Here is a 9,968-nt window from a genome sequence, read left to right as displayed (position 1 = left end):
TCCGAGGTGCCCAAGATTGGTGCGCACCAAGGAGCGCTCCGAAGTGCGCTCCAAGGTGCGCGCGAAGTCGAAAGTTGGGTTAATTGTCCGGTTTGCCTCGGGTGCGCACCTTGCGTGCACCTTCGCCAGGGTGGGCGCCTTGGTGCGCACACCTTGGCTGGGCTGCGCACACCTTGGCACCCGCGTTTCCTTCATTTTAAATTTTTTTTTTTTACAATCTCTCAAGTGGGAAATTCTATAATCTCAACTTTTTTTGCCTTTTCAGGAAACTTTTGAATGGAGCGCATCATTGGTGCGCTCCGAAGTGTGCTCCAAAGCTCTCTCCAGCTGCGTGCACCTGCCCCGGCCGCGCACCCGGCCCCGCCCAGCTTCGCTCACCTGTCCCGGGCGTCTGGTGCGGAACCTTAGAGTAAGAAACATCACCGTGCACCTTGGCCAACGTGCGCGACTCGACCGAGCGCGCACTGGCCGAGGTGCACACCGATTTCACCTGGGTGCGCGCGCAGCACCTCGGGCGCACCGGGGTGCGCGCACAACGCCCGGGTTGCACCGTGGCCTGTGTGCTCGGGGCGCCTCGGGTGCGCGCTCGGTGTCGCCCCCGCGCGCGCGGTAGTGCGGGCAGCGCACCCCGGCCCGGCCCGGCCCCGACGAGAACGCAAACGGGCAAAAGGTTTATTCAAATAGCATTGCGACGCCCGGCGAAAAACTAAAAAAGGGTGCAACACCGGGACTTCCCGGGAGGTCACCCATCCCAGTACTACTCCGGCCCAAGCGCGCTTAACTGCGGAGTTCTGATGGGATCCGGTGCACTAATGCTGGTATGATCGCACCCGTTATGAGCTTGTCGCAGTGTGTACTTAGCAAACCGCGACCCACGTGCGAATCCACCCCGGCCACCCACCCCCGTCGAGGTGCACACCCTCCCTCGCGAAGTGCGCCCCGTTCGCCAAGTGTGAGCCCTGCCCGGGTGCGCGCACCTTGCTAGGGCGTCGGGTGTGCACCCGGCCCGGCCTACGTGCGTGCACCTGGAGGGGGCGTCGTGTGCGTGCAGTGTCCCGTCTGCAACGCGGTGCCCACACACCACCTCGGGCGCAACGACCTGCGCTCACATGTGGGCCGAGTGCACCTTGGTGCATGTTCGGGGCGCCTCGGGTGCACGCTCGATCTTGCCCCGGTGCACCAAGGCGCTCGGTTTGCCCCGGGTGCGCACTTGGTGCAAGGTGGGCACCCAAAATAGGGATCAAGCACCAAAACACAAGTTTCGGGATGCAAAATGGGACCCAAGGACCACAAATGCGTTCCAAGACCCATGATGGGTCCACGAGAACAAAAATGTGTTCCGAGACTTAATAAACAAATATTGGGTTTTAGGAGAAGAAACATGCTCTGATGCCCAAAACGAGAATCGACCCCGAAAAGGCCACAGGCCAAAAGTGGGATGCGAGACAAAAAAAAATGGGACCCGAGGACCAAAATTGGGTTCCCAGGTCGAAGACAGGGCAACCGGACAAGAAACGACCTCTAAGGCTCGAAATGAGTCCCGACGACTAAAACTTGACAAGAAGCACCCATCAGGCACCCAACTCGACACCCATGGGATGCCGACCCACCCGGGCTTCCACCTAGCACACCTTGGCACCCACCCACCCTCGCACCCAACCTCGCACCCAACTTAGCACCTTTGAACCCACATTGGCACTCACCCTGACCCTGGCACCTTGGAACCCACATTGGCACTCACCTTGACCCTGGCACCCACCTTTGCACTCACCTTGGGACCCACCCTGGCTCCCACCTCGGCACCCACCCAGACACCCACCTTGGTTCCTTGGCACCCACCTTGGATCCTTGGCACCCACCCCGACACCCACCTTGGCACGCAACTTGGCTACTTGCCACCCACCTTGGCTCCTTGACGCCCACCCCGACAACCACCCCGTGACCTACCCTGGCTAGGGTTGGTGCACACCCACCCTGGTGCCCACCTTGGCACCCACCCTATGACCCACCTTGGCACGCACCTTAGTACCCACCCCGTTACCCACCCTAGGACCCACCCCGTGACCCACCTTGGCCAGGGTGGGTGCACCCACCCTGGTGCCCACCTTGGCACCCACCCATCCTAGCACCCAGCCTGTGACCGGGCTTGGAACCCAACCTTGCACCCGCACCCGTCTTGGCCAGTGTGGGTGCGCACCCATCCTGGCACCCACGTTGTGACACACCCTTTAACCCACGCACCCTAGCACCCACGTTGGCACCCACCTTGGAACCCAACCTAGCAACTTGGCACCCACCCCGTGACCCACCTTGGCATCCACCATAGCAGTCGCCGACTTGGCACCCACCTCGGCACCCACCTTGACACTTGTGGACCCACCTTGCCACTCACCCTAGCATCGACCCATCCTAGCACCCACCCTGGCACCTTTGCACCCTAGCACTCACCCATCCTAGCACCTAACCTGTGACCCACCTTGACACTCACCCTCGCACCCACCTTGGAACCCAACCTAGCACCCACCCACCCTGACACCAACCCTAGCACCTACCCACCCTTGCACCCACCCTGTGACCCATCTTGGCACCCACCCATCCTACCACTCAACCTATCACCCACCTTCTCACCCACCTTGGCATCCACCTTAGCACCCACCCACACTGGCACCTTGGCACCCACCTCGGGCAAGGTGGGTGCACACCCACCCTGGCACCCAATTTAGAACCCACCGAGCATGTTACCCACCTTGGCACCCACATTGCAGCCCACCCTAGTACCCACCCTATGACCCACATTGGCATCCACACCCTAGCACCCAGGCACCTCGACACCCGCCTTGACACCCACCCTAGCACTGAACCTGTGACCCACCTTGGAACTCACCCTAGAACCCACCCACCCTGTGAACCACCTTGGCATCCACCTTAGCACCCACCCACCTTGGCACCCACTCTAGCACTCACCCATCCTAACACCCAACTTGTTACCCACCTTGGCACCCGCCCTCGCGTCCACCTTGAAACCCACCCTAGCACCCACCCACGCAGGAGCCCACCTTGGCACCCAACCTAACACCCACGCATCCTGGCACCCAACTTGTGACCCACCTTGGAACCCACCCTAGTACCCACCTTTGAACCCACTATATCACCAACCCACCTTGGCACCCACCCTATGACCCTCTTTGGAATCCACCCTAGCACGCACCCACCCTGGCACCCACCATGGAGCGCACCCTAGCACCCACCCACCTCGGCACGCACCTCAACACCCACCTTGGTGTGCGCACTGCGCCAACCTCTCAAAGACCCTATGTGGTGCGCTCCAAAGTGTACACCTTTGGTGCGCTCCAAGGTGCGCACCTTTGGTGCACACCGAGGTGCACACCAAAGTGTGCACCGAGGTGAGCACCAAAGTGCACTCCAGGGTGCACACCAAGGCGTGCACCTTTGGTGCGGTCAATGCAAACGAATTCGGAAGTTGGGGTCGATGTCCTAATCGCTGCTGCAGACTACACGTATGAGAATCGGACAAATAGCTTTATATAGGGGAGGTGTTGCGTTTGATGGGTCGACTCCCCTGGTTGTGTGCACTGCACCAACTTCAAAGACCCTGTCTTGTTTAAGAAGTCAAAAGTTGGGGTGGATGTCCTAATCATTGCTGCAGTCTACGCATGTATGAGAATCAGACAAATAGCTTATATAGGGGAGGTGTTGCATTCGGTGGGTTGACTCCCCTGGTTGTGCGCACTGCGCCAACCTCAAAGACCCCGCATAGCAGAAGAAGTCGGAAGTCGGATTTTGGTGAGCACCAAGGCGTGCACCTTTGGTGCGGTCAACGCAGACGAATTCAGAAGTTGGGGTGGATGTCCTAATCGTTGTTGCAGGCTACACATGTATGAGAATCAGACAAATAGCTTATATAGGGGAGGTGTTGGGTTTGATGGGTCAACTCCCTTGGTTGTGCGCATTACGCCAACCTCAAAGACCTTGTTTTCGTTAAGAAGTCAAAAGTTGGGGTCAATGTCCTAATGGCTCCTGCAGGCTACACATGTATGAGAATCGGACAAATAGCTTATATAGGGGAGGTGTTGGGTTTGATGGGTCGACTCCCCTGGTTGTGCGCATTACGTCAACCTCAAAGACCTTGTTTTCGTTAAGAAGTCAAAAGTTGGGGTCGATGTCCTAATTGCTCCTGTAGACTACACATGTATGAGAATCAGACAAATAGCTTATATAGGGGAGGTGTTGGGTTTGATGGGTTGACTCCCCTAGTTGTTCGCATTACACCAACCTCAAAGACCTTGTTTTCGTTTAGAAGCCGAAAGTTGGGGTCGATGTCCTAATTGCTCCTGCAGGCTACGCATGTATGAGAATCAGACAAATAGCTTATATAGGGGAGGTGTTGGGTTTGATGGGTCGACTCCCCTGGTTGTGCGCATTGCGCCAACCTCAAAGACCCTGCATTGCGGATGAAGTCGAAAGTCAGAGTTTGGTGTGCTACAAGGTGTGGTCGAAGGTGCTCACCTAGGTGTGCACCTTTGGAGCACAGGAAAAGTGCCCTCCAAAAGTGCGCACCTTTGGAGTGCACAAAAGTGCCCTCCAAAAGTGCGCACCTTTGGAGCGCAGAAAAGTGCCCTCCAAAAAGTGCCCTCCAAAAGTGCGCACCTTTGGAGCGCAGAAAAGTGCCCTCCAAAAAGTGCCCTCCAAAAGTGCGCACCTTTGGAGCGCAGAAAAGTGCCCTCCAAAAAGTGCCCTCCAAAAGTGCGCACCTTTGGAGCGCAGAAAAGTGCCCTCCAAAAAGTGCCCTCCAAAAGTGCGCACCTTTGGAGCGCAGAAAAGTGCCCTCCAAAAAGTGCCCTCCAAAAGTGCGCACCTTTGGAGCGCAGAAAAGTGCCCTCCAAAAAGTGCCCTCCAAAAGTGCGCACCTTTGGAGCGCAGAAAAGTGCCCTCCAAAAAGTGCCCTCCAAAAGTGCGCACCTTTGGAGCGCAGAAAAGTGCCCTCCAAAAAGTGCCCTCCAAAAGTGCGCACCTTTGGAGCGCAGAAAAGTGCCCTCCAAAAAGTGCCCTCCAAAAGTGCGCACCTTTGGAGCGCAGAAAAGTGCCCTCCAAAAGTGCGCACCTTTGGAGCGCACAAAAGTGCCCTCCAAAAGTGCGCACTTTTGGTGCGCACCAAGGCGCTGGTTCGGTCGTTGCAGGCGAGTTCGGAAGTTGGGGTCGATGTCCTGAGCGGAGGTGCAAACTACACAGGTGTCGGAATCGGACAAATAGCTTATATAGGGGAGGTGTATGCTTCGATGGGTCGACTCCCCAGGTTGAGCGCACCGCGCCAACCTCAAAGACCCTACGGTATGGATGAAGTCGGAAGTTGGGTCCGATGACCGATTCGATTAGTAGGTATGCTCATGAGGTCGGAATTTGGGTCCGATGACCTGCCATGTGCAGGAAGGCGAATGTTGACACTGTGCGTTGCAAGGTGCACACCAAGGCGCTGGTGCGGTCTTTTTAGTCGAGTTCGGAAGTTGGGGTCGATGTCCTGATCGGAGGTGCAAGCTACACAGGTGTGGGAATCGGACAAATAGCTTATATAGGGGAGGTGTATGCTTCGTTGGGTCGACTCCCCGGGTTGAGCGCACCGCGCCAACCTCAAAGACCCTACGGTATGGATGAAGTCGGAAGTTGGGTCCGATGACCGATTCGATATGTAGGCATACTCGCGAGGTCGGAATTTGGGTCCGATGACCTGCCACGTGCAGGAAGGCGAATGTTGGCACTGTGCGTTGCAAGGTGCGCACCAAGGCGCTGGTTCGGTCGTTGGAGGCGAGTTCGGAAGTTGGGGTCGATGTCTTGATCGGAGGTGCAAACTACACAGGTGTGGGAATCGGACAAATAGCTTATATAGGGGAGGTGTATGCTTCGTTGGGTCGACTCCCCGGGTTGAGCGCACCGCGCCAACCTCAAAGACCCTACGGTATGGATGAAGTCGGAAGTTGGGTCCGATGACCGATTCGATATGTAGGCATACTCGCGAGGTCGGAATTTGGGTCCGATGACCTGCCATGTGCAGGAAGGCGAATGTTGGGACTGTGCGTCGCAAGGTGCGCACCAAGGCGCTGGTGCCGTCGTTGCAGTCGAGTTCGGAAGTTGGGGTCGATGTCCTGGTCAGAGGTGCAAACTACACAGGTGTGGGAATCGGACAAATAGCTTATATAGGGGAGGTGTATGCTTCGATGGGTCGACTCCCTGGGTTGAGCGCACCGCGCCAACCTCAAAGACCCTACAGTATGGATGAAGTCGGAAGTTGGGTCCGATGACCGATTCGATACGTAGGCATATTGGCGAGGTCTGAATTTGTGTCCGATGACCTGCCATGCGCAGGAAGGCGGAATTTGGGTCCGATGACCGAGTTGATGGCGTGCCATGCGCAGAAAGGCGGAATTTGGGTCCGATGACCGAGTTGATGTTGATGGCCCGCCATGCACAGGAAGGCGGAATTTGGGTCCGATGACCGATTTGAAGGCGTGCCATACGCAAAAAGGCGGAGTTTGGGTCCGATGACCGAGTTGATATTGATGGCCCGCCATGCGCAGGAAGGCGGAATTTGGGTCCGATGACCTGACATACGCATGGAGTCCGACTCGGGGGCCGATGTTCGATTCGATGACTTGCATTGTGGGTAAAGTCGGAAGTTGTGGTCTTTGACCCGATTCGATGACCAGACTTCGGCTGCTTGAGAATCGGACAAATAACTTATATAGGGGAGGTAGTGTTCTCGAGCATCCTCCCCCCGTGCCCGTTTATGTCGATTGATGCTGGTGCTCGACTGGTTGGAGCGCTCGGATGCAAAAATCTTGCACCAGGATTTATCGATTGTGATGGACACGGCAAGTCTCCTGATTGCTATGCAGGAGCTCATCGTGAATCTCTATGCGGCCTTGGTATGGACTCGACCTGCGGAATGGTTCGGCAATGGTAGTCGCTCCAACACGTCCTTGCAATGGCCACAGAGGTGATTCGACTAGAGCTCCAGTCTAGCTTTTGGGTTGCTTGGCGGACTGGTATAGCCGCGATCGAGTTCCGGCCATGAACGTTTTAGATAGCTCTTGGGCTTTCTGGGACGGAAGTCGGAAGTTTGGGCTGTTGTCCGATTTGATGACCATTCTTCGGATGTGTGAGAATCGGACAAATAACTTATATAGGGGACTGTGTTGTCTCACGCAGCCCCCTCCGTGCCCCTCTATCTCGACCGATGTTGGTGCTTGAAAGGGTTGGGATCGCTCGGATTTATAAACGTGCACCACCATTTGTCGAGTGTGAGGGACGCGGCAGGTCTCCTAAATGCTATGCGGGCGCTCTCTGAGAATCTCTATCCGGCCTCGACACAGACTAGTCTTGCTGAATGGTTTGGCACTGGTAGTCGATCCAACACGTCGTTGTTGTGGCCGCCTAGGCGATTCGATTCGAGCCCCCGTCTAGCTTTTGGGTTGCTTGGCGGATTTTGCCCTATCCGCAAGTGAGCTCGGTCCCTAAACGTTCGAGAAACCCGATTGCTATGCGCCGACTCTCTTTCTTGCGAGCCTCCATCTAGCTTTTGGGTCTCTACGGAACGGAAGTCGGAATCTGGGACCGTTGTTTGATTCGACGAGGCAGACTACGGTTGTGCGAGAATCGGACAAATAACTTATATAGGGGAGGTGTTGACTGGAGCATTCTCCCCCGTGCCCCTCTAACTCGACCAATGCTGGCGCTCGAACGGTGGTAGCGCTCGGATTTTCATTGAGCGCCAGCATTGGTCGATTTAGAGGGGCATGCGAGATTCCCGAATGCTATGCGAGGGCTCTAACGGAAATGTCTATTGGTTTCGGTATGGATGCAATTGCGAGTGGTTCGGCAAAGGTAGTCGTTCCGATGCGTCCATGTCGTGGCCAAATCGATAATTCGATTTGAGCCCTCGTATAGCATTTGGGTCTCTCGATGTGATTCCGCATTCCAGTCCCTTTGGGCACTGCTTGAGCCGCATCCCAGGGGGTTCCCTTCCCAATAATCTGCCTCGCAACCCGATTGCTATGCGGTGAGGCTCCTCGGCCGCCTCGGAACTATCTGTGTATCAGACGCATCGCGGGATAAGGGGTTGGCAACGGTAGTCGCCCCAAGCGCGTCCGATGCTTGGACCATTCCGAGGCGGCCCTGAAGCCTCTTCCGTCTAGCCGTTGGGTCCTTCTCGCCGCATCCCTCGCCTCGCACCCCGATTGCTATGCGGTGAGGCTCCTCGGCCGCCTCGGAACTATCTGTGTATCGGACGCGTCGCGGGATAAGGGGTTGTCACTGGTAGTCGCCCCAAGCGCGTCCGATGCTTGGACCATTCCGAGGCGGCCCTGAAGCCTCTTCCGTCTAGCCGTTGGGTCCTTCTCGCCGCATCCCTCGCCTCGCACCCCGATTGCTATGCGGTGAGGCTCCTCGGCCGCCTCGGAACTATCTGTGTATCGGACGCGTCGCGGGATAAGGGGTTGTCATTGGTAGTCGCCCCAAGCGCGTCCGATGCTTGGACCATTCCGAGGCGGCCCTGAAGCCTCTTCCGTCTAGCCGTTGGGTCCTTCTCGCCGCATCCCTCGCCTCGCACCCCGATTGCTATGCGGTGAGGCTCCTCGGCCGCCTCGGAACTATCTGTGTATCGGACGCGTCGCGGGATAAGGGGTTGTCACTGGTAGTCGCCCCAAGCGCGTCCGATGCTTGGACCATTCCGAGGCGGCCCTGAAGCCTCTTCCGTCTAGCCGTTGGGTCCTTCTCGCCGCATCCCTCGCCTCGCACCCCGATTGCTATGCGGTGAGGCTCCTCGGCCGCCTCGGAACTATCTGTGTATCGGACGCGTCGCGGGATAAGGGGTTGTCACTGGTAGTCGCCCCAAGCGCGTTCGATGCTTGGACCATTCCGAGGCGGCCCTGAAGCCTCTTCCGTCTAGCCGTTGGGTCCTTCTCGCCGCATCCCTCGCCTCGCACCCCGATTGCTATGCGGTGAGGCTCCTCGGCCGCCTTGGAACTATCTGTGTATCGGACGCGTCGCGGGATAAGGGGTTGTCACTGGTAGTCGCCCCAAGCGCGTCCGATGCTTGGACCATTCCGAGGCGGACCCGAAGCCTCTTCCGTCTAGCCGTTGGGTCCTTCTCGCCGCATCCTTCGCCTCGCACCCCGATTGCTATGCGGTGAGGCTCCTCGGCCGCCTCGGAACTATCTGTGTATCGGACGCGTCGCGGGATAAGGGGTTGTCACTGGTAGTCGCCCCAAGCGCGTCCGATGCTTGGACCATTCCGAGGCGGACCCGAAGCCTCTTCCGTCTAGCCGTTGGGTCCTTCTCGCCGCATCCCTCGCCTCGCACCCCGATTGCTATGCGGTGAGGCTCCTCGGCCGCCTTGGAACTATCTGTGTATCGGACGCGTCGCGGGATAAGGGGTTGTCACTGGTAGTCGCCCCAAGCGCGTCCGATGCTTGGACCATTCCGAGGCGGACCCGAAGCCTCTTCCGTCTAGCCGTTGGGTCCTTCTCGCCGCATCCCTCGCCTCGCACCCCGATTGCTATGCGGTGAGGCTCCTCGGCCGCCTTGGAACTATCTGTGTATCGGACGCGTCGCGGGATAAGGGGTTGTCACTGGTAGTCGCCCCAAGCGCGTCCGATGCTTGGACCATTCCGAGGCGGACCCGAAGCCTCTTCCGTCTAGCCGTTGGGTCCTTCTCGCCGCATCCCTCGCCTCGCACCCCGATTGCTATGCGGTGAGGCTCCTCGGCCGCCTTGGAACTATCTGTGTATCGGACGCGTCGCGGGATAAGGGGTTGTCACTGGTAGTCGCCCCAAGCGCGTCCGATGCTTGGACCATTCCGAGGCGGCCCCGAAGCCTCTTCCGTCTAGCCATTGGGTCCTTCTCGCCGCATCCCTCGCCTCGCACCCCGATTGCTATGCGGTGAGGCTCCTCGGCCG

At 57.8% G+C, this 9,968-nt stretch overlaps 1 non-coding gene across 1 annotated transcript; it reads right to left on the bottom strand.

Annotated features, from left to right (window-relative positions):
- Positions 1 to 713: 713 nt before the first annotated feature.
- LOC131864769 (5S ribosomal RNA) lies at positions 714 to 832 on the bottom strand. The gene has a single exon (XR_009363532.1). It is a non-coding gene; the product is annotated as a 5S ribosomal RNA (ribosomal RNA).
- Positions 833 to 9,968: the final 9,136 nt, after the last annotated feature.

This window comes from Cryptomeria japonica, unplaced genomic scaffold (genome assembly GCF_030272615.1).
Source record: "Cryptomeria japonica unplaced genomic scaffold, Sugi_1.0 HiC_scaffold_91, whole genome shotgun sequence".
Lineage (NCBI taxonomy): Eukaryota > Viridiplantae > Streptophyta > Pinopsida > Cupressales > Cupressaceae > Cryptomeria > Cryptomeria japonica.
The sequence above is the reverse complement of the archived record's forward strand: the minus strand, read 5'-3'. Positions and strand labels throughout refer to the sequence as shown.